At 39.4% G+C, this 22,930-nt stretch overlaps 1 pseudogene; it reads right to left on the reverse strand.

Annotated features, from left to right (window-relative positions):
* Positions 1-22,492: 22,492 nt before the first annotated feature.
* On the reverse strand, positions 22,493-22,586 carry LOC123238449 (annotated as a pseudogene).
* Positions 22,587-22,930: the final 344 nt, after the last annotated feature.

Below are 22,930 nucleotides of genomic sequence, written 5' to 3' on the forward strand. Positions count from 1 at the left end.
CCATTTTAGCCCACTTTGGTCTCTCCCTATTTAGCATTTGATTTTCTGTTGGCCAGCACTATTTAGGAGCTGTTCCATGAATATGAGTTTTTCTCCACAAAAGTTCAACAAGGCCTCATTGTGGCTCAGAGGTAACCCTGGGTTCTTGAAGGCTTTGCCAGAAGAGCCAGCTCCTGCATGTTCTAAAATGAAAAGGCTTTGAATATGGCCTGTCTTCTTCAAGAACCAGACCATGTAAGGACAAAGAAGCACGTGACTACCGGTGCGGTCATTGCGTGATGATTCCCTTTGGCTACAGTGACCCAAAACATAGATAAAAAATATTTAGTCCTCATTGACCCCATCCTAGATCCAAACGGAACTACTTGAGTTCAGGGACAGATATAACGAATGATATGGGTGTCATTTGGCTTAAGCCCCCATCCCGGCTCTGGTAGGGAATCCCTTAAGATGATCCAAGCTCATTTTGCCCCAAGCTAGCTTTTCAACCAAATAGACCGTATTTAAAAAAGAAAACATTTAGTCATAACTGAAACAACTGGCAAGGGAAAACAATCTTGACACACTTTCTAAGGATTAATATCTTATCCACAAGCAAATAATTTGGAGAAACTACACTCTTGAATTAAAGTTCCCTAAATAAAAAATATTCTCTCTCCCTTCTCCCTTTCTCCCCCACCTTTTCTGTCCATTCTCTGTCTCACTCTTCTGTTATGTCTTTCTTTCCCCTTTCTTCCCCTGACTTTTTCTCTGTCTTTCTTCTCTTTTTGTCTAAATCTATGTTTCTTCCCCTCTTCTCTTCCCTTACCCCCGCTATCTCTCCTCCCACTCTCTTCTCTCCCCTTCTCTCTTCTCTCTGTTTCTCTGTATGTCTCCCTCTTCCTTGCCCTCTTGTCTTTCACCCCATTTTCTCTTTCTCTATCTTTCTGCCTCTTTATCCTGTCTTTCTGTCCCCCCACTTCTACTCTCTTCTTATTCCCCCTTCTCTCTCTTCTTTGTCTTGCTGTCTTTCTGTCTGTCTGTGTCTCTCTTCCCTCCCTTTTGTCTCTCTCCATGTATCTCTTTAATGTCTGTCTCTTTTTCTCGATCTGTCTCTGTCCCTGTCTTTATCTCTCTGTCCCTATCTCTGTCTCTGTCTTTATCTCTCTGTCTCTGTCTCTCTCCCTCCCTCTCTCCCTGCTTCTACCTCTGTCTGTCTCTCTCTTTTTCCTCTCTATGTGACTGGTCTCTGTCTGTTTCTCTCTCTCTATTTCCTCCCGCTGTTTCTTTCTGCCTCTCTGTCTCTATCTCACTCCATTTCCCTCTCTTTCTCTGTCACACCCCAAAGTAAGTCAAGCATGTCAGGCCCCTCTAGCCTTCCTCCTCGTTCTGAGGCATCTCAGCAATTTGCTGTGGTTTGGGCTCATGGGTGCTACCACTGCAATCCCCCTCCCACCCCCCTCCCCCCACTACAGATCCCTCTTTGCCCATAATCAGAGTCTGTGCCTTGGGAAGAAATTGCTCTTTGTCACAGGTACTGCAAAATGGAGTCTTGAGAACCTTTTCCAATTAGCCATTGCTTTCTGGGAGATGTAGTTTCTGATCAAGTGGACTTGTGCTTGCAGCATGGCACACTGGGAAATATAGGATAGTCCTAGTCATATTCCTGTTGTGTGTATAAAATGTCCTGCTCCTGAAGAACTGTCAGCCTCTTTAGCAATCATACCAAAGGGGCACAAGAGAAGAAAGGGAACCAAGAATCCCAGGAATAATATCTGCAAACATGAGTTTAACAGTCAATGCGGTTAATGAATAATCTTTGTCCAAAGACCAACAAATTGACACACAAGGCCAGAGGAACTCAACTATAACCAAATGAACAAATTCACTATAAGCAACTAGAAGACATCAGGAAGTTGCCATCAAATGGATAACCTCACAGGTTCTCTTTGGAGAGACAAATAAAGAAATGAGCAGGGTTAGTTTACTCATGTACCATCTCTTAGGGTTCATCAATTTTGCCTGCCCTTCCTTCCTTCCTTCCTTCCTTCCTTCCTTCCTTCCTTCCTTCCTTCCTTTCTTTCTTTCTTTCTTTCTTTCTTTCTTTCTTTCTTTCTTTCTTTCTCTATGTATTGGTTCCAAGGCAGAAGGGTGTTAAGGTCTAGACAATGGGGGTCAAGTGACTTGCCCAGGGTCACACAGCTGGAAAGTATATGAGGCCAGATTTGAACCCAGGACCTCCCTTCTCCAGGCCTGGCTCTCTATCCCTTGAATCACTTAGCTCTCCTCTATTTTGCCTTTTATTACCATGAGCAAAGACACCTTCATAAAGAGAATGCTGCCTACTTAGCAATTGTTCAGTCTTTTTTCAATTGTGTCTGAATCTTTGTAACTCCATTTAGGGTTTTCTCTACAAAGACATTAGACTGGTTTTCCATTTCCTTCTCCAGCTCATTTTACTGATGAGGAAACTGAGGCAAACAGGGTTAAGTGACTGGCTCAGAATCCCATAGTTAGTAAGTATAAAAAACAGATTTGAACTCAGAAAGATAAGTCTTTCTGATTCCAGGCCTGATACCCTATTCACTAAGCCCCATTTAACTGTTCTTTAATACTTACTACAAATAATGAAGTAGAAAAATTCCATGAAGAACTTGACTAGAATCTCCAAATCAAGTTCACATAAAGGGAAAACTAATATTGGCAAATGTGGTTCAGGATCAAGAAATATTGGTGGTCAGGGGGCAGCTGGGTGGCTCAATGGATTGAGAGCCAGGTTTAGAAACAGGAGATCCTGGGTTCAAATCTGTCCTCAGACACTTCCTAGCTGCGTGACTCTGGGAAGCCACTTAACCCCCATTACCTAGCCCTTAGTGCTCTTCTGCCTTAAAACCAATACACAGTATTGATTCTAAAATGGAAGGGAAGGATTTTTTAAAATATCTATCTATCTATCTATCAATCTATCTGTGGCCAAAGGCTTGTAGATTGTATGAACACAGCACATGGTACATTATGTATGAGAGGGGGTAATCAGATATATGGGGTGTGCTTTGGTGACCCCCACTTGACTTGTATATGAGGGCCAAAGCTTTTCACTCCCCCTTCTTATTGGGAAGACTTTTGAGGGTGTGGTTCAAGAGGGGATTCCCCAAAATGAAAGGGTTATTGTGGAGATGATAGAGGAAGGTGTTAGGATTGGTTTGAGATCTAAATGGCCATTATCCTGTGTTCAGAGCTGCTACAACCTTGTCAAGCCTCCCCTGTCCCCTTCCCAAACTGGTTTTTCCCTCAAGATGGAGTAGAGTGTTTTTGTCTTCCCTTCAGCCACCCAACTACACCTCCCCCCTCAAGATCACCATTCCAAACTCTAATCAATATAACTAACAGGGATTTATATGGAGGCAAAGAAATTCGGGGTTCCGAATATATAAAATATAAAATAAAGAAGTTCAGGAAAGGGGTTTGGGATTTAGGATGGAGGGCAAACGGACAAGCTTCTCTATCAATGAGTTTCTCTCTGGGGAGAGCAGTACTGGATTTCTTTTGTAACTCAATCCAATAATTGTCTCAAGCTCCAATAACTCCTATCTACTCAACTAATTAACTAATTGAGGGAATAACATGATAATGGATCAAATAGGTATTGAAAGGTCCTACAAGCCTGCTCCCCTCAGGAGTCCAGGCTCTATCACCCAAGATGGAATAACTGTTATATCAAAACCTTCTCAGTCGGTGAAGGAAGTATGTAGATCAATTGTAGCAGTTGAATCACTGAAGGACAGCCTTTATTTTGGGGGTTCATGAGCCCCAGATTCTCACTGGACCAAATATACCACCCACCTGCCTCACACAGCCAAGGTTCAGAAAGAAGTGCTGTGGCAGTTGGAATCTCCTTCAGAATTCTCCTCCTTACTCTGATCTGACCCTCCCTAACAGTTATTTCTTCTAGATTCTTCTGGGCCTGTTCTGATTCCACCTCAGAGATACATGGCTTGCTTGATTTCCTTTTTTTAATCTATCTGTTACAATTATTAAAACCTTCTTTAAGAAGAGACTCAGGGGCAGCTGGGTAGCTCAGTGGATTGAGAGCCAGGCCTAGAGACGGGAGGTTCTAGGTTCAAATCCGGCCTCAGACACTTTCCAGCTGTGTGACCCTAGGCAAGTCACTTGACCCCCATTGTCCACCCTTACCACTCTTCCACCTAGGAGCCAATACACAGAAGTTAAGAGTTTAAAAAAAAAAAAAAAGAAGAGATTCAGAAGGTACTGAGCACCAAACAATACAACAAACAATGAAGCTGACCATATCCTAACAGACAGGAAATGACCAGTAAAATATTTCAGACTCATCTTTCTATGTGCAGTCAGATCATGTCAATTGTAGACTCAATACCAAATTAGAAGAAAGAATAAATGAGTGTTCCATTATAGAAATTTCAACACAATATGCCTAAAAAAATAAGTTCTCCAGAAAGATGTTTTTCTTCATCCTTTGGTTTCAAAGAAGCCCAATCACATCAAGGATTGATGTCTTGACTTGGGAGTAGGTCAGATTTAAATGAGACAGAGTTGCAAAAAGTCATCAGCCTCACTTTCTCTTCCAAAGTCATCAAAGTCCAGTGGATAGACAAGAATCGATGACTGGTGATGGCTAGGGATGCAATGGATGAAACTGGTGTCTTTGATGTCTGTAAGAAAACGCTTTTTAAAAAAGTAAATCATAAAGGGAAACCCTGGGATGGTGTGGCTAAGGTTAGCCAAGCGTGTTGATTAACTAACCCTCAGAGCATCCCTAACTGACTTTTTAGGGAGCCAAAGGCTTCTCCCTTCAGGCTCCCTTCACCCTTACAAACAATTATCTGACTGAGTTTATTTTAACCAAAGTATGTTTAATAATAAGTCTTTAAAAGTGAAGGGTTTAGGATAGAAGGAAGTTAGGGATTGCCCTCAACTTTAAGCACAGATTGGTTTTCAAGTCTCTGTCAGAGTTTGAGCTGAGCCCACGGCTCATAGACTTATGGAGGTTTCTTTTCTTCCTAATTTGTACTATATCTATGCTAGCTTTTATAAGTTCAAAGTCTTTAGCAGTAGATAGTAAGAGGAAAAGAGATTCTGATCTTCGGAGCTGATTTAGCCCGTTTCTTTGGGCTAATGCCCTAAAGACCAGCATTACAGCTCAAGCAGCCCCCTTCAAATGCTTTTGGTTGATGGTACAATCCACAGGAAACAGCTGAGAAAATCCCAGGAATAGAGGTAGTCTCTCTCCCAAGAGGCAGAGAGCTCCCTCTTTCCAGAGGTCCAGGCAAGAGTTCCCTCAGTGAGAGCAACTGTCCCTCTCCCCTGTCTCTCGCCTCCCCTTTCCAGCTGCCTCTTTGTCAATCCTCTCTTTCTCCAACATTCCAAACTCTTTCTGTACAATTTTTTCCTCAGTATCATCCCCTTTCATGCAATGAGCTAACCAGCTCAGTGACGTGAACTCTTATACTTACCCTTATTTATCCTATGCTATTTGCTAAACTAACCCCTCCCCAAATAATAAAAAACCTTAACTACACTATGTTATTTTAGATTCCTAACTATCTACCCTAAGCTAAGACATTTTCTAGGAAAGGTTTGGGTTAAGAATTGGGGTTTACAAAATGAATACAGAAATCAAGAACAATTGTTGCAATACAATAACATAATCAGAAATCAATAATAACTACTATTTCTAGTTTCTATCTCTGCTATTTTATACTAATACAACAATTTCCTATTTTGCTCTATCATTATGCAAAACCAATTTAACTATAGCATTTCCATTAATACAATTTCCAGCTAATGCTGTTACATATAACTTCCTTAAAGATAACTACTAGTTTCAAATCTCATGGTTAGCCTATGAGCTAATCTAAACTAAGTATCTAGTAACTCTTAAACCAGTGATGGGCAAACTACAGCCCTCGGGCCAGATGTGGGCCACCTGAAATGCTCTATCCAGCCAAATACAATGAGTAGGATACAATACAATGAAACTTTGAAACAGTTGCCTTAGAAACAGACTGACAGATGAGCATTTCCTTTCCTTTGGCCTCCTCTTTAAAAAGTTTGCCTATCACTGTCTTAAACTATTTACTAAACTGTTTCTCTAAGTTATCCTAACTTCCCTATATATTCTGTATATTCTTTGTTTTACACACTATGTACAAGGTATGATACATTATTTACAAATGCTATAGCTACATATGCAAACCTATGCTACATGTATTTATGCATGTACAATTTTACATAAATTATATACACTGTACAACAATTATGTTATTTCTTACACCCTGGTGTTAATCAAGAAGAAAAATTTTTGGTTTTTCTGTTTAAGACCTTATGCATTCTAAGTATTTACACATTTTGCATTTCTTTGCAATCATGGGCTCTCATTTATCTATACGAGGTGAACAAATAGTCAGTTTTGTGTTGTGTATGTGTCCTTTATTATGTGCTGTTGTATGAATACTTATATCTTCCTTCTTGACTCCTCTTCATTGTTGTCTGATAGTTCTCTTAATTTCTTCCAAGCTATGTGTGTGTTGCATGTTTCCCTTAATGTGTGAAGTTAATTTTTGTTTTTATGCTATCACTGCACTATCATATGTAATTGTCTGGTTTATCATCTGTCCACTTCTTACATATACAAATTTACAAAGTTCAGACAGATTTTACTGTCTCTGTTATCAGTTCAAAGCTTTTCTTCTATCTTGTCTTGCTGCTTTTGTTTTTTCTTGTCTTTCCCTCTGGGCTGGTTTTTCTTCTTTTCTTTAGTTGTTTCATCCCCTTTGTGCATATTTTTTTTGATTGCCATCTATACTTGACTGTAGTCTGTACTTGCCTGATGATTTTTTCTTTTGTTGAAGTTGTTTTCTGGAACTATGACTTATTAGAATTTGTTTCTACTATTTCTAATTGATGTTCATTCTCAGCACTTTGTTTATAACTTTCAGTTTCACTGTGATTTTCATTTGTGGTGTAAGTCTTGTAAAGTTTTGTTTGGGAACAATGGATCCATGAATTCTTCTCTGCTACCTTGATTGCTGTCGGAGTAGTTAATAAAATTTGAAATGGACCAACCCACTTTATGTCTGTAGCTGATTTTCCTGTAGCTCCCATAACTTTTACAGTACCTATGATTTTACTGTCCTCAGACAATGTTTTTAGCACTGAGCATGTAGCACCTGTGTCAATTAATGCTGGATATATTTCTTTTCCCACTTTTATCATTACATGTAGCTCAGTTCTTGAAATACTGGAATCATTGGTGCCTCTAATTCTATTTTCCCCAGATCCCTTTCTTGGTTCAGTGTTTATATATAAGAATTATTGACAGCTATAGATTCTTGATTTGAGAATTCACTTTGCAATCCCTCTGATTTTTGCATTGGAATTGCTTGAGCATGAAGATTTAAGGATGTTAGGATAATGTCTTTGTTGTTTAATGATTCTGTATTTGTTCCTGGCTTAAATTCTTCCACATTAGGATTTAATTTAGATTCCTGTAATATATCAGTGACATTTCCCTTTTTTGTATCCTCACTTTTGATTGTCTCTTTAGGAGGTCTGCTCATGTGAATTTCTGGAGATATTGCTTGGTCCAACCCATTGGTCTTTTGTACAATTACTTTTTTTTTTTTAAACCCTACCTTCCATCTTGGAGTCAATACTGTATATTGGCTCCAAGGTAGAAGAGTGGTAAGGGCTAGGCAATGTGGGTCAAGTGACTTGCCTAGGGTCACACAGCTGGGAAGTGTCTGAGGCCAGATTTGAACCCAGGATCTCCCGTCTCTAGGCCTGGCTCTCAATCCACTGAGCTCCCCAGCTGCCCCCCTAAAAGAAATTTCTTAAGAGAAGTTCAGGAAGATTCAGTCAGTCTTTAAACTCACCACGTGGAATTCAAAGAAGGTATTTAAAACAGTCTCACCAGGGTCTCAGTGTTCCAACACTCCTCCATGAACCAGAAGAACTCCTTCATTAGCAGTTCTTCACCGAAGACCTCTCACTCACTCAACTCCCTCTTTTTAAAGGGGTCATTTATGCATCACTTCCTGTACCTCCCTTCTAATTGTGTGTCCAATCACAACAGACAATTCTCATAGTACTGCCTAGGGGGCAGTCAGTTGATTCTGATTCATCACCCACTCTAGCACACGTGGGCTATGGACCTCCCAGAATTAGAGGTGTTCTCACCTTTGGTGATTAAATCTAAAGATGGGTAGACAATCTAATTATCACAGTTATTACAATTATCTCCATTCTGTTCTCCCCTTATATCTTTATCCATTGTTCCATAAACCTTACTTCACATTTCCTCAACATCTTTGTGTAATTTCATTTCATCATTTTCCTGTTCCTTGGTTTTGTGTATAATTTTTTGTGCGTCTATATTTTTATTTACTCAATTAATTTTTGTTTGTGTTATTTGCCTCCTTGAGTTTGGTTTTAAGTTCTTTTATTATTTCATCCGTTTCATATAAGATTTCTTTATTACCTGTAAATACGTAAGTTGCAATTTTTCTTGAATCTTCCAGTCTTAGCATTTCCCAGTCTGGGCATTGAAGATTAAAATATGATCTAATAGGTATGTTACTGCCTTTCACAAATTGTCTCTTTATATGTTAGAGATTGTGTTCATTTAAATTTTCAAAGTCAAGCACATCCTCTGCTACTTCAATCACCCTATTGAGGAACTTTGATGGATATTCTCCACTCTTCTGCCTCATCTTTCAAATTGTCCCCAAGTATCTGCATTTTTTAAAAAATTGCTTCTAATAAATCCTCTCTGGACTCTTAGATAACATAGATTTGCATTATTAGATAACTTTAAGCTGATTTCTAACCCTAACCCTAATCCTAACCCTAAATTCACCAATTTCTAACACTAACCCTAACCCTAAATTTCTAACTCTAACCTTAACCCTAAATTCATGACAACTTCTAACCCTAACCCTAACCCTAATTCTAACCCTAACCATAACCCTAAAATGTCTCACTAAGCTCTAAGTGTTTCACAGCACCTGCTTCAGTCTTGAGGTAGGGAGGAGGGTGGAGAAGGGTGAGGAGTCTTCACATGCTTGGGGTAGACATCCCTCTAAATCAATGATGGATTTGTGGCCTGTTCTCAACTTGGTTCAGCCCATCTGTCAAGATGGTTTTATTGGAGTGTGGCCTCTGTGAATACTACAACTTTTTGGAGCCACAGGTGGATGAGCAGCCCTGAAAAAGGCTCATGAATCCTTCAAACCAGAGGTCTTACTCTTCCCTGAACACTGGAAAAAATACATAGTGAGTGGATCCAAGTAGGTTGCCACTGATTAGTCAAAATACATTTACTAAGCATTTACTTTGTGTCAGTCACTGTGCTAAGCACTGGGATGCAACTATGAAAAGAAAAAAAAAGATAATTTCTGCCCTCAAGGATCGTATAGTCTCATGAGGAAAACAATATATTAAAGGAACCTGCAAAGTTGGAGGTAGAAAAAGTTCCTGAAGGAGCATGATAAAGTCCAAAGCTGTGTAGGGGTTGGGAAATGAAGAAATGAGTCTTCTCTTTCCATGGAGGTTCTGGCAAGAGCTCACCTGTCTGTTCTTCATTCAGAGGGCTTTCAGGGGCAGATTGTACTGATGTGATGTAAGTTCTGAGGCTCATTTCATCTTGTAGGGTGATGAGTTCCTGGGGACATAATGAGAAAGGGGCATTAAGAATATAAGTGACTGGAAAAATAGGTGTGCCTAGTCATGAGGTGAAACAAAGGGCTAAACAGATAGCCAGTTAAATGCTTCACTGAGATTAAAGGAACTAGGGGAAGAATAGATTAGCTGGGTCTTCTAAGGATTGATGGAAAGACAGGGACAAGAGGCAAATAGGATGTAAAAATATGAATCAGAATCAGAGCTGGTAGAGGGGGCCACACACATACCAAAATAAAGCATTCACATAAGTGTCTAAATATGAATTTTGGAGGCAGCTGGGTGGCTCGTTGGATTGAGGTTCAGGCCTAGAGATGGGAGATCTTGGGTTAAAATATGACCTCAGACACTTTCTAGCTGTGTGATCCTGGGCAAGTCACTTAACCCCCATTGCCTAGCCCTTACCACTCTTCTGCTTTAGAATCAATACATAGTACTGATTCTAAGATGGAAGGTAAGAGTTAAACAAACAAACAAACAAATAAATAATATATGTATATATGTATATATGTGTGTGTATGTGTTTGTGTTTGTGTGTGTGTGTGTGTGTGTGTGTGTGAATTTTGTCTGCCTGTCTAGACTGTGAATTACTCAAAGAAGGCTGAGTGGAATCTAGGCCAAGGGCAGTGGGGGGTGGAGGGGGAGGAGAAAAGGGTAGGGAGAATTCAGTCCAATCCAGGTATTAGATTATTTTTTATTCCATCATAATGCTTGTAATAAAGGGGTGAACCGAGCAAATGCTCAACCTCTGGGATTGATTAATTCAGTCAAGCAAAAACTAAGGTCCAAAAGAGGTTCAGGTGCAAGTCTAAAGCTGCCCAAAGAGTTGGAGGCAGACTAGGCTTTCAAGGATTAACCATAGCCTGGAGTTGGGTGTCCATCTTGGAGATGTTACCCCATCTCTCTTTACTGAGCCCTCAGAGTGGGCAAAGAAAGGAAGTGGGATAGGGGAAGGAGACCAGGCTGCATTGCAACCTGTTTCCCAGTTGTTCTCTGTCAGCCAGAAACTCTGGCCAGAGCCGGACATTCTTTCCAGCTGAGATGTTGCTCCAAGCTGTGGATAGGCTCCCAAGCCAAAGAAACTAGGGCTTGCATCCACTGCTGAGGAGGGCCTTCTCCTCCAGGCCCCAGCAGCCCTAGGAAGAAATGAGAGACAGGGGGCCCTGGAGCTCCCCCTAGTGAGTTTGTTGAGCATGTTGGATGAGAACTATACCCAAGGAAGTAGGAGGTAGGGTAGTTCGAGAGGCTGAATATTAAAAGAGTTAAAAGGACAAAAATCAATACATATAAATAAATAAATTACAATGACGACATTGATTTTTGTCCTTTTAACTCTAATATTCTGCCTCTCAAACCACCCTAAATATATTATACTTATCTAATACTTATTATGTGCCAGACACAGTGCTAAGTGCTTTTCAAATATTTGTTCCTCACATATTGAATGTCACCTCTAGGATGGATTTGATAATGGAGAGCATTTTAGAATTTTAGAGCTGGAAGGGACCTTAGAACACAAAATATAAAAACCGAAAGAGATCTTAGAGCACAGAATATCAGAGCTAGAAGGAACTGTCAGGGAGAAACATAGTCCTTGGAATATAGTCTCCAGAAGATATTTATGAAGATCCACATCACTATTCTTTACTTCCTGGAAAGGTCTTTGAGATACCTTGCCAAAAGGTGATAGAGGTAATTTAAGGTAAATTTAAGGAGGTAAATTAAAAGGAGGAATTTGGTTAGAGTGAAGGGAAATTAATGGAAGAATTCATGGATGTCTGAATCGGTATCTCTAGTCTGCCTAATTGACAAGGATTTCCTCACAGCGAAGCCCATTAGGATGTTACAAGGTGACCTTCTTGTTTCCTTAATTCAACTAAACATCATAAGATATACATGACACTTGGGATCCACAGATGATGGTATCCCTACCATCATGGTGCTTATAGTCTAGTAGGGAAACAACTATAAAAGACAGATGGAAAATCCATGACAGTGTGCCAAGGATGGATTAAATGGAAGGAGAAAATCAGGGTAGGGAGACCAAGTAGCATATTGCTGAAATGACAATGAGAAGGAACGAATAGAAGAGATCCAATATTCTGGTACTTCCATGGAGTGGTAGTGGTCTCTCTGATATGTATGATGGGCACAGGAGACTTAGGAGTGGCAGTGTCTTTCAGACACTGCTTTTAGTTTCTTTCTCATAGCCAGGAAAGCAACTCCTATGGAAAAGGAATCAGTCATCCCCACCGACTGGTACTCATAGGGCAGGCAAGCCACCTAACTGAAGCAGCAGGGCACCCTGAGGGACAGAAAGGAGGCAGTACATGCCAGGCAAATTGAACCGCCTCTATCTCCTGTCAGACACTGAAGACGATATTTGATGAGTCCAAGAGTTTTGCGAATAGCAATGATCTCCAAGCCATCAGACATGTTTCTAGTCCAGCCTCCACAACCATCACTAAAGGGAGAAATCATTGTGGAGAAGGAGCCTACCTTACTCATCACCCCCAGCAATGATCTCTGACCAACTGCCACTAAGAAACAAATGAGCAGAGGAGCACCTCCCATATCAACCATCCTACTTCATAACCATCATCTAGGAGAGTAACTCCTGTGGGAAATGGGCCAGCCATTCCTGGCTACCAACCAAATGTCACTCACAGAGCAAGGAGGCCATCATAGCCAAAACACCGAGGCACCCTGAGGGAGAGAAAAGAAGTAACATGTTACAGTAAAGCCAAACTACCACTACCACCACTATCTCCCCTCAACCCCTTTTGGGGACAACCCAGGACCTAAACCTAATTGCCTTTGAAGCAGCAATATTTCCAACCCCCCATAGCCATTATCCTGGGAAGTAAGCCCTGTGGAGGTGTCATCTGGTAACTGCTCAAGCAGATGCTACAGCAACAGCTACTGATGACCCTGAAAAGAAAGTTCTTGTCGCCAAAGTCTTTGGCACCATCAGGAAGTGATTAATACATTTTTTTCTATTTTCACTTTTCCCTCTAGTTCTAATAGAGCTATGGCTCAGGGACGGGCTGCCTGTTTTGGGCATTAGTCTGGCCCCAGTTCCCATCATGGATCCAGTCTGTCTATATGTTTTGCCTTCCATCAACCCTGGTTTATCTCTACTCAGAGCCTCCCCAGGTTTCTGAAAGTTTTCTTGTGTAGTATGAAGTTGACTGTAGAGCTCATAGACTTTTCTCTTTAGTTTTCTTTATGATTATTGGTTCTGGAGCATTTTTAGAGTTTTGTTGGAGTGATTGTGGGGATCAAGGCTTTCCTGTGTCCTAATATATTAACCAGATGTTAACTCTGATTTTCACGAATTTAATTTTTTGGAGACTGCGACATTCTATGGTTTGTAGTCATAAGGCGTCAACAAAAATAAAATTGATGCTGAAAAATGAGCCCTTGTAATAAGAAGATGCTTGGAATCATTAGAACCATTATGCAATAACTCAAAGGCAATCAAGCCTAGTCTCCTCCTAATCAAATCTGGGTCCATTTTATTGTCTCTATGAAGATATTTGTCTAATATGTATATTGATTAGTCAGGTCTATGGGTTATTCATCACAAACAATAAGCTGGAATCTTGTATTCCATTGCAATTGACCTTTCAGTCAATTAAACATCTGTAAAGATATGTTCTACTAAAAAACATTATTTGTAAAACATCTCTTCCCATACTTTCATTAAAGATATCCTCCATATATGTGGAGATTATTCCCACATAAGATTTTGCAAGCAATTATTAACTACGTACCATGTTCCAGGCACTGTGCTAAGCACTGAGGTTGCAAAGAAAGACAAAAATATAGGGAACTTGACAACCTGACAACCTTCAAGGGAAGGCATTAGCAGTGATTGGGACCAAGAAAGGCTATATGAGTCAATAGTTATTAATATTTCCTTAATAGCCCTTTATGGGGAGTGGGTAACAAAAAGGTTTGTGATGTTTTCCAAGCATTCTTTCATATATCTCAAAAATCAATGCCTCAATGTCAACAGAACTTTGTCACCTTCAGCATAGGTGTTAGCTGTGTATACTTGATCTGGTTCCATTGTTGTTCTCACCTTTGTTTTAGGGCCATTTCTATTGAATGAGCAGATAAATTTGTTTTCTAAATCACTGTTGCCCTTTATAGCAGGCTTGTCTGGGGTCCTGTTCAAGGACAGGGGCAGTGTAACATGAAAGGGTTCAAAGAAATGACACCTGTCATCAGGAGGCTTCTCATAGTCTTTATTCTAACATGCTCTCCTTCAATAGGCTTTAAGCTTCTACTTGCTCTCTCAGGCTTCTGCTGTTCCAGCCCCTCAGCCAGAAGCAATGTATATATATATTCTCTACCAAGTAGCTCATTAGGGAAGCAAATAGTCAACAAAAATAATTTTGGCTTTTGGAGCTAGGGAGGGAGTTTTCTTTACTTTCACATTATTATACTCAAGGTTACATTGCTCTTTTCTCTGCATCTATATCCTCTTTGTGAACTTGCAAGATAGAGGAGGTAGAATTTGGGGGAAGCATCCTCCATAGCCCTTCATTGCCAGATTTTTCCTTCTGCAAGAATCAAAAATATGTGCTGGCTAACCTGGTTTCTATTTTCTCATGGTCATTTGATAGCTTTGAATCAGTGGTAGAGTGGATAGAGTGGCAAGTCTGAGTCAGGAAGACTTGGTTTCAAATTTGACTTCAGGTGCTTCCTAGCTTTGTGACCCTGAACAAGTCACTTGCCCCCATTTGCTTAGTCTTTGCTCTTCTGTCTTAGAGTTGTTAATAGAATAGAAGATAAAAGTTTAAAAAGGAAAGAAAACAGCTGTATTCTTTGTCAATATCTGTTCTTTAATACATTTCTCTTTTTTTTCTGGATCAGAATCCTGTTTAAATAGGTCAGATTGGAATTCTCTCCATTAGGTGTCACAGCTACTTCTCAGTTTTATTTTTAATTGGTTTGGATCTTTGTTCTGATAAATGTTTGATTACATAGGCAGCTGATCTGAAAATGACTCCACATCACCAAACAGTCATTTCCTATCTGTTAAAATATGATTAATTTATTTTCCAGTGATGTTTACTATGTCTGGTATTGCCCAACTCTTCTCAAAGAAAATATTCACTATATGTAGGCATAAAGTTTTATCTGTAGACTATAAAGGCCTTTGACCTCTCTGATTTTTATTTCTGAAACATGTTTCCCAAAATATTTGATGCACTTCTTTGCACTGAAGTCATTAAATATTAAAGTTCCTTTTGATTTTATTTAGAGTGTTCTCCCTAGGAGATCAGGGAAAAAGGAAAAGAATTTATATGTTCTAAAATATTTATAGCAGTTCTCTTTGTGGTAGCAAAGAACTGGAAATTGAGGGGATGCCCATCAATTGGGGAATGGTTGAACAAGTTGTGGCAAATAACTGTGATGGAATACTACTGTGTTGTAAGAAATAATGAGCAGGTTAATTTTTTAAAAAAACATGGAAAGACCTAAGATGAAATTATGAAAAGCAAAACAAGTAGAACCAAGAAAACATTATATGCAGCTATAGAATTAATGCTTGAAGAATAACTTGTGAATGTTTATCTCCAGAGAAAGAACAGATAAATATAAACATGAAAAACATAGTTTATGTATACTTTTTTTTGATCAACTGAAGCCTTCTCCAGTGCAGGAGGAGAGAGAAGCAGATGCCTGGGAATTTTGATGTAGCCAACAAATAAATAAATTAATAAAATGTTTAAAAGTATAATTTAGAGGGTTCTTTTAAATTCTTTGTATAATTTCTTTACCTTATCTGTAACAAATATTGATTTAGGAGAATGAATGAATGAATTAAAAACATTTATTAAGTACTTAATATGTACCAAGAACTTAGTAAATCCTGGAGATACAAATACAATAGCAAGACTAGTAGAGGCAGACCACACATAAACGGGAGTGGTGATCAGAGGAAAATACTTTGGTATGGGCATGGGAAGTCACTAACATGGTGAATGGAGCAACAGGACAGTTTGTTGACAACTCCTTTCTAGAAACAATGATAGTTTTGAGGTGATTGATATTCCTCGAGCAATGGATGGAAAATAGAAGGTGGGAGAAGGTGGGATGATGGCACTCATTGCAATAGGCCAAATGACTGGAGTAGATAACTGGATGAAGTGAAGCATGGTATGAGTTCTAGGCTGTCTGTATATAGAGGACCATGAGTTTTCCTTAGCTAACTCACTAGTCAGAATAATATGGCCTAGGGAAGTTAGGTGACATAGAGGGTAGAGCACCTTGTCTGGAATCAGGAAGATCTCAGTTCAAATCTGGCCTCAGACACGTCCTAGCTGTGTGACCCTGGGCAAGTCACTGAATCCCCATTGCCTAGCTTTTACCACTCTTCTGCCTTAGAATTAATACACAGCACTGATTCTAAGATGGAAAGTAAGAGTTTTAAAAAAGAAGTATAAGTCTAGGAGATCAGAGATATTTAGTTGATAGGGCAGTGAATTTACAAACCCTTTTCAAACTTAAAGATATCATCAATTTAATTATGATGCCCAGAATAAGAGGCAGAAAAATGGCATGAAGATGGCAAAATGGCCCTGAGGCAGTTGGCTGGATGGGATATGAAAGGGAAGCAGTCAACAAACATTTATTAAGAGCCTACTATGTGGGAGGCACTGTGTTAAACTTTGGGGATATGAAGAAGTCCCTTCCCTCCAAGAGCTCACATTCTAATGGGGGAGAAAATATGTAAACAGCTGTGCACATGCAGGGAAGAAACAGTATATATGGGAGGGAATCCTAAGGGGATGATCAGGAAAGGCCTCTTGCAGAAAGGAGAATTTGAACTGTCTTGAAAAAAAGTCTGGAAGCCAAGAGATGGAGCTGTTGGTTAACTGATGAAAGAAAAATGTAGTTATCAATGATCAATAATCAAATGAGTTTTTACATATATAGTATATTTTTTTTCTATGCTATTTTTTTAAACCCTTAACTTTTGTGTATTGGCTCCTTGGTGGAAGAGTGGTAAGGGTAGGCAATAGGAGTCAAGTGACTTGCCCAGGGTCACACAGCTGGGAAGTGGCTAAGCCAGATTTGAACCTAGGACCTCCTGTCTCTAGGCCTGACTCTCAATCCACTGAGCTATCCAGCTGCCCCCTATAGTTTATGTTTTTAATATATATGTACAGTGTTTTGTAAATTTTAAAATGCATGTAAATGCTACTAGTTTTTATTTATTATTGTTAGGCAGTACAGTGGATAGAGTGCCAGGCTAGAAGTCAGGAACACCTGAGTTCAAGTGTGGTCTCGGACACCTACTAGCTATGCAACTTCAGGCACTTAATCTCTTGGTTTAAGAGATGAAATCACTTAAACTCTGATTGCCTCGGTTTCCCCATATGTAAAATAGAGATAGCACCTATCTCCCAGAGTTGTTGTGAGGATCAAATGAGACATGATTTGTCAAATGCTTAGCACAGTGCCTGGCACATAGTAAGTGCTACTTGTTCAGTTGTTTCAGGTGTGTCTGACTCTTTGTGACCCCATTTGAGGTTTTCTTGGCAAAGTACTGGAGCAGTTTGCTATTTTCTTTTCTAGCTCATTTTTACAGATGAGGAAATTGAGGTAACCAGGGTTAAGTGACTTGCTTAGGGTCACACAGCTAATAAGGGTCTGAAGCTTGATTTGAACTCTGGAAGAAAAGTCTTTCTGATTCCACGTCCAGCCCTCTCTCCTCTGTATCACCCAGCTGTTCACATAAATGTTAGCTATTAGCTATTATTATTTTCATTATTGTCATCATCACGGGAATCTTTCTGCAAATGCTTATCATGAGCAGTGCAATAGAAGATGACCTCTAATCCTATGAAATGAGTTTCTTATTGTCTCCAGATGTTTGATAAAGCCAACTTTGCTAACTCCTTTGTGAACTGGTTCTCAATTTAGCCAACTGCCTTCTTGTCTTCTAGGTGAATTTACTCTAAGAATGTAACAGCTGATATATTTCAGACCCATTGCCTCAGTAGTATATCCACTCATTGATCACTGGCCAAAGGTCTCGCATTTAGGGTACCGTCATCTATAATGTGTGCGGATGGTCTAAAAGCTGTCCTTTTTTAGCACCTTCTGTTCCCTTATTCAACATTCTACCACTTTTATAGCAGTGGAGAAGGATGCCACCCAGGACTGAAGGCTGGCTTGAACTGTTCTTTGTTTCATAGTTTGCTATCACTAAAGAATTAATCTCTAAGAGATCAGCCTACTGTCGATGAGTTTAGACAGGCTGGTCCTTGAAAAGCAGAAATAAGTGGCTATTGTTGCTGGACTAGAGGCCTTTACAGGATGGCAGAAATCGGCCAGAACTCACACTCTGATGTCACAACCTTCAAAGGTTCAGAATCACTTCTACATCACACTCAGGCATCAAATAGAACTTGATGGAAGGGGACACATATTATAGAAATAAAAGTAACAAGACTTGGGAGCTAACTAACTGTCTGCAATAAAAGAAAGCAACAACAGAGATCATGGAGGTTTCCAGCCTAGCCAACTCAAAAGATGGTGGTGACACAGTCGAAAGAGGAAAGTTGAGAACAGAAGCAGTTCTGAGGGAAAATGATGAGTCTGTCATGCATGCGGCATGTCGAGGTTCAGGTACTTATGGGCCAGTTATCTCTCAATGCTTCCATCCCTAGGGGTATTTTCAGGGGAAGAGTGGTGTAGGCAAAAAAACATGTGTTGCAAATAAAAGGCTAATGGAATTTTATTAAAGGAATATAGAAAACACAGACAAACAGGACATGGGGAGACTCCTTCAAGAAATCCCACAATCTCCCCTCTCCCTTTCATTTTCAATGCTAAAAAAAGACTTAGACACCTCTTAGGAACAATAGCTAACTTTTTTTTTTTTAAACCCTTACTTTCTGTCTTGGAGTCAATACTGTGTATTGGCTCCAAGGTAGAAGAGTGGTAAGGGTAGGCAATGGGGGTTAAGTGACTTGCCCAGGGTCACACAATTAGGAAATGTCTAAGACCAGATTTGAACCTGGGACCTCCCACCTCTAGGCCTGGCTCTCAATCCACTGAGCCACCCAGCTGCCCCCCAATAGCTAACTTTTATTAACATTGGTCTGGCAGATGGACTAATCTACATTTCTGGAAATAGCTGTTGGTTTTGGTAGCAGAGTAGCAAGGACAAAAGTAGAAAGCTTTTTAAAGTACAAGAACAGGGGCAGCAAGATGGCTCAGTGAATGGAAAGCCAGGTCTAGAGATGGAAGGTCCTGAGTTCAAATCTGACCTCAGATATTCCCTAGCCATGTGACCCTGAGCAAGTCATTTAACTCCAATTGCCAAGCCCTTTACCATTCTTCTGCCTTGGAACCAATATGCAGTATTGCATTCTAAGACAAAAGGTAAGGATTTAAAAACAAATAAAGAAAATGTGAGGACAAAAAAGGAGTTATATGCTTCTTCACTTTAGAAGATGGTACTTATATCAAAAGATAGGACACTCACTCTCTGCCTCCACAGAGGGCCGAGCAATTTGAATGCTTCGAAATGTAAACATCAGTGTAGCTTTATAAAAGTAATAGTCGGTTTATCTGTCTGTCTGTCTCAATAAGAACCGGATCTATGCTTTCATATAGAGAATCTCCCTTTACCAATGCACATCAGCAACTTTTCTGCAACTTATAGTCTTAAAGAATTTTTCAGATCACACTGAAGTTAAATGTCTTGTCCAAGGCCACAATGTCCAGATTCACAAGATTAATATGTGTCAAATACAGGACTTGAACCCAGGTCTTTCTGTTTCCAAGGCTAGTTCTCTATATCATGTGATATGCATACACATATTATATATGTATAGATATACCTATCTATCATGTATATTATATATGTGTATATATACACATATGTACACACATACAGAAGTAACTCCATCTGGAAGCTATCTTCCAATATATATATAAACATGAATGCATACAAATACCTGTGTGTGTATGTCTGTATATATACATAATTTATACACACACACACAGATATATATGTATATACATAGGCAGACAGACAGATAGATAGACCTTATATATTACTGTAAGGCTTGCAAACTTTACAAATATCTCATTTTTTAAAATTTGTTCTATTTTTGGCAAACAAGATTTAGTAATCTGCCCAGAGTCACACAGCTAGGAAGTGTCTGAGTTTGGATTTGAACCCAATTCAATTGGTCCGCCAGATTCCAGGTCTGGCTTTTTATCTACTGTGCCACTTAACTGCCCCTCATTTGTTTTTTCCCAACAACTCTATGAGGTAAGTACTTTTATTATTCCCCATTTTATGGATAAGGAGGCAGAAGTTTAGAGAAGTAAGATGATTTGCCCCTTGGCACACAGCAATATGTATGTTAGGCGAGATTCAAACCCAGGCTTCTCCTGTCTCTCAGTTCAGTACTCTTTCCAATATGCCATGCTGTTCCTCTATTCCCTAATTGATGCACAACCCAGTGAATGAGCAGGTGCACACAAACCTCTCTTAACTTTATCTTAATCTGCCCTACATTAATTGCTGCTGCAAGGACACTCATCATTTCTTCTCTCCCTTTCCCTTTTGTCTTATCCCTCCATGAGATCTAATATCCTTTCAAAAGTCAGATTTTCTTGCAAAGAAGCACTTAGACAATCAGTGCAAATTATTTTATCTCTCTGATCCTTAAAATTAAATTTCACTGTAAACAGGCAAGGAAGACAAGCTGTGCCTTCACTGTCATCCTGTTTAATTTATTTCCTTGAATCCCTTCTGTATGTACCTATCAGCGCCTGAGATTGCCTGAGATTACTCAGTCCTATTCCAGTAATAAAACTCATACTACTCCATGAGACTCTGGATCCTAATCCTATCCCAATACTAAAAAACATGACTGCCCCTTACTCTGTCCTAATAACCATACAGTCACATATAAGACATAGATGTATATGTATGTGTGTGTATATGTATATACATATATATTGTACATATGTGTGTGTTGTTATCAAAAAAGTAAATAAAATAATCTGAGTGGGTCAAATGAAGACAATTTGGGTGTGAGGAAGGATAATGGGGCTATAGGGGATTATAAGGTGATTGGAGGAGGAAAGAAGGTAAGGGAAGGTATATAGGAGATAAAGGAAATGGGGTATATAGGAGAGGGCAGCTCAAACAGGTTTATTCTCTGAGGCTTGAGACAGAGAATACAGGGAGGAAATTAGGGCCAGTAAGAAATATTTAGGTTTAGCCTGGAGAGTTTCTCTCATTAGTTTCAAAGTCTCTTGACGGGGGGTCGAGAGGGTCCCTCCCTGCCAGTTAAACTGATGGCTGGAGGAAATCTTGAGTAGGTACTTCCTGCCGAGATGGATGCCACAGTTCTTTCAAGAAATAAAATAAAAATGAGTCCTTCCCCTTGAGCCCTTGTCTTAATTTTCGACACAATGACTCACCAGAGGGTTTGAATAGGTAACAAGGGGATTTATTAATATCAGGGTCAGTCAGAAGGGGAGAGGGGTTCAGAGTTTTCTAACTGCTGCTGGGGAGAGGGGTGAGGGTGGGGGATGGATCGCGGAGAGGTTTAGACAGAGAGAGTCCGGCTTTCCCAGTCAGGAAGATTTGACTGCCTTTTAAGTAAAGTCTTTATCAAATCTAGGGGTAGCTTATTTGAGGGTACTCTAATTATCTAAAGAAACTAAAACCCACAATGTTCAATCACCAAGCCCTCCCTTCCACCCAGGACCCAAAGGAAATTCAGGGGAAGGGGAGGGATGGAGATGGGAGATCAGGGAGAGGTCCAGAGAAATGAGATAGGTCCAAATTTTCCCAAAACAAAATAAGCACAGGCCAAGGCCGAAAGGCAAAAAAAAAAAAAAAAAAAAAGCCTCCAGCCACAGCGAAAGCCAGAAGGCAAAAGCCCCGTCTTTTGGAACTTTACCTCTATTTATAGTTTCAAGTTCCAACTGACTTTCTGAAGATTCTAAGACTTCTAACTGACTTTTTGTGACCATTAGAAATTACAGAAGCAAAAAGTTTCTGTTAGCCGCCTTGCATTACAGTGTGTGTGTGTGTGTGTGTGTGTGTGTGTGTGTGTATTTTTAACCCTTAACTTCTGTGCATTGGTTCCTAGGTTGGAAGAGTGGTAAGGGTGGGCAATGGGGGTCAAGTGACTTGCCCAGGGTCACACAACTAGGAAGTGTCTGAGGCCGGATTTGAACCTAGGACTTCCAGTCTCTAGGCCTGACTCTCAATCCACTGAGCTACCCAGCTGTCCCCTGTGTGTATATATGTATATGTATATGTATATGTATATGTATATGTATATGTATATGTATATGTATATGTATATGTATATGTATATGTATATGTGTATGTGTATATATATACCCATACCTTATATATGACTGTACAGTTTTTGGTGTGACTATGTGTAGAATGTGTAAGTATATAATGACACACACACACATAAACACAAATACATATGCTAGATAGTAAGCCATTTGAAATGTAGGCATCAGACTGTATTTAGCATTCAACCCTTATGGTTTCTTATTTCTGCAAAATGTCATATATCTTTTTGGGAGCTCAAGGCAGGTCACCATAATTCTGCAATTCCTATTATTTTAGTGTTTTTTGCTCTCTTTACATTGCTTTAGTTATTGTGCATATTATTTTCCCAGCTGCTTACTCTGCTTTGCATCAGTTCATGTAAGTCCTCCTGTGTTTCTCTGCATTTATCCTATTTTCTATTTAAAAAAAATAAATTTTCTCTTTTTTAAAAATAAAGAACTCTTTATGAATTTCCACGTTATTCTTTCATGTTAATCTTCTCTGCATCATTCCAATTTTGGTATATGTGTTGCAAAAGCAAGCATTCCTATCTCCTTTTTAAAAAAGTTAATTATTACCAAATACATGTAATAACAAATTTCCACATAAGTTTTCCAAAGTTATATGATCCAAATTGTCTCCTTTTTCTTCCTTCCCCTCTCCCGGAGCTGGCAAGCAGTTTGATCTGGGTTTCACACACGTATTATGCAAAACATATCTCCATATTGTTCATTTTTGTAAGTGAATAATCATATAAAACCAAAAACCCACCTATTTTTTATAGTATAGTAATATTCAATTATATTCGGGTTTCCACAATTTGTTTAGTCATTTCCCAACTGATGAGCATCTACTTTGGTTTTACTTTTTTGTTATTAAAATGAA

The sequence above is a fragment of the Gracilinanus agilis genome, chromosome 2 (genome assembly GCF_016433145.1).
Source record: "Gracilinanus agilis isolate LMUSP501 chromosome 2, AgileGrace, whole genome shotgun sequence".
Classification (NCBI taxonomy): Eukaryota; Metazoa; Chordata; class Mammalia; order Didelphimorphia; family Didelphidae; genus Gracilinanus; species Gracilinanus agilis.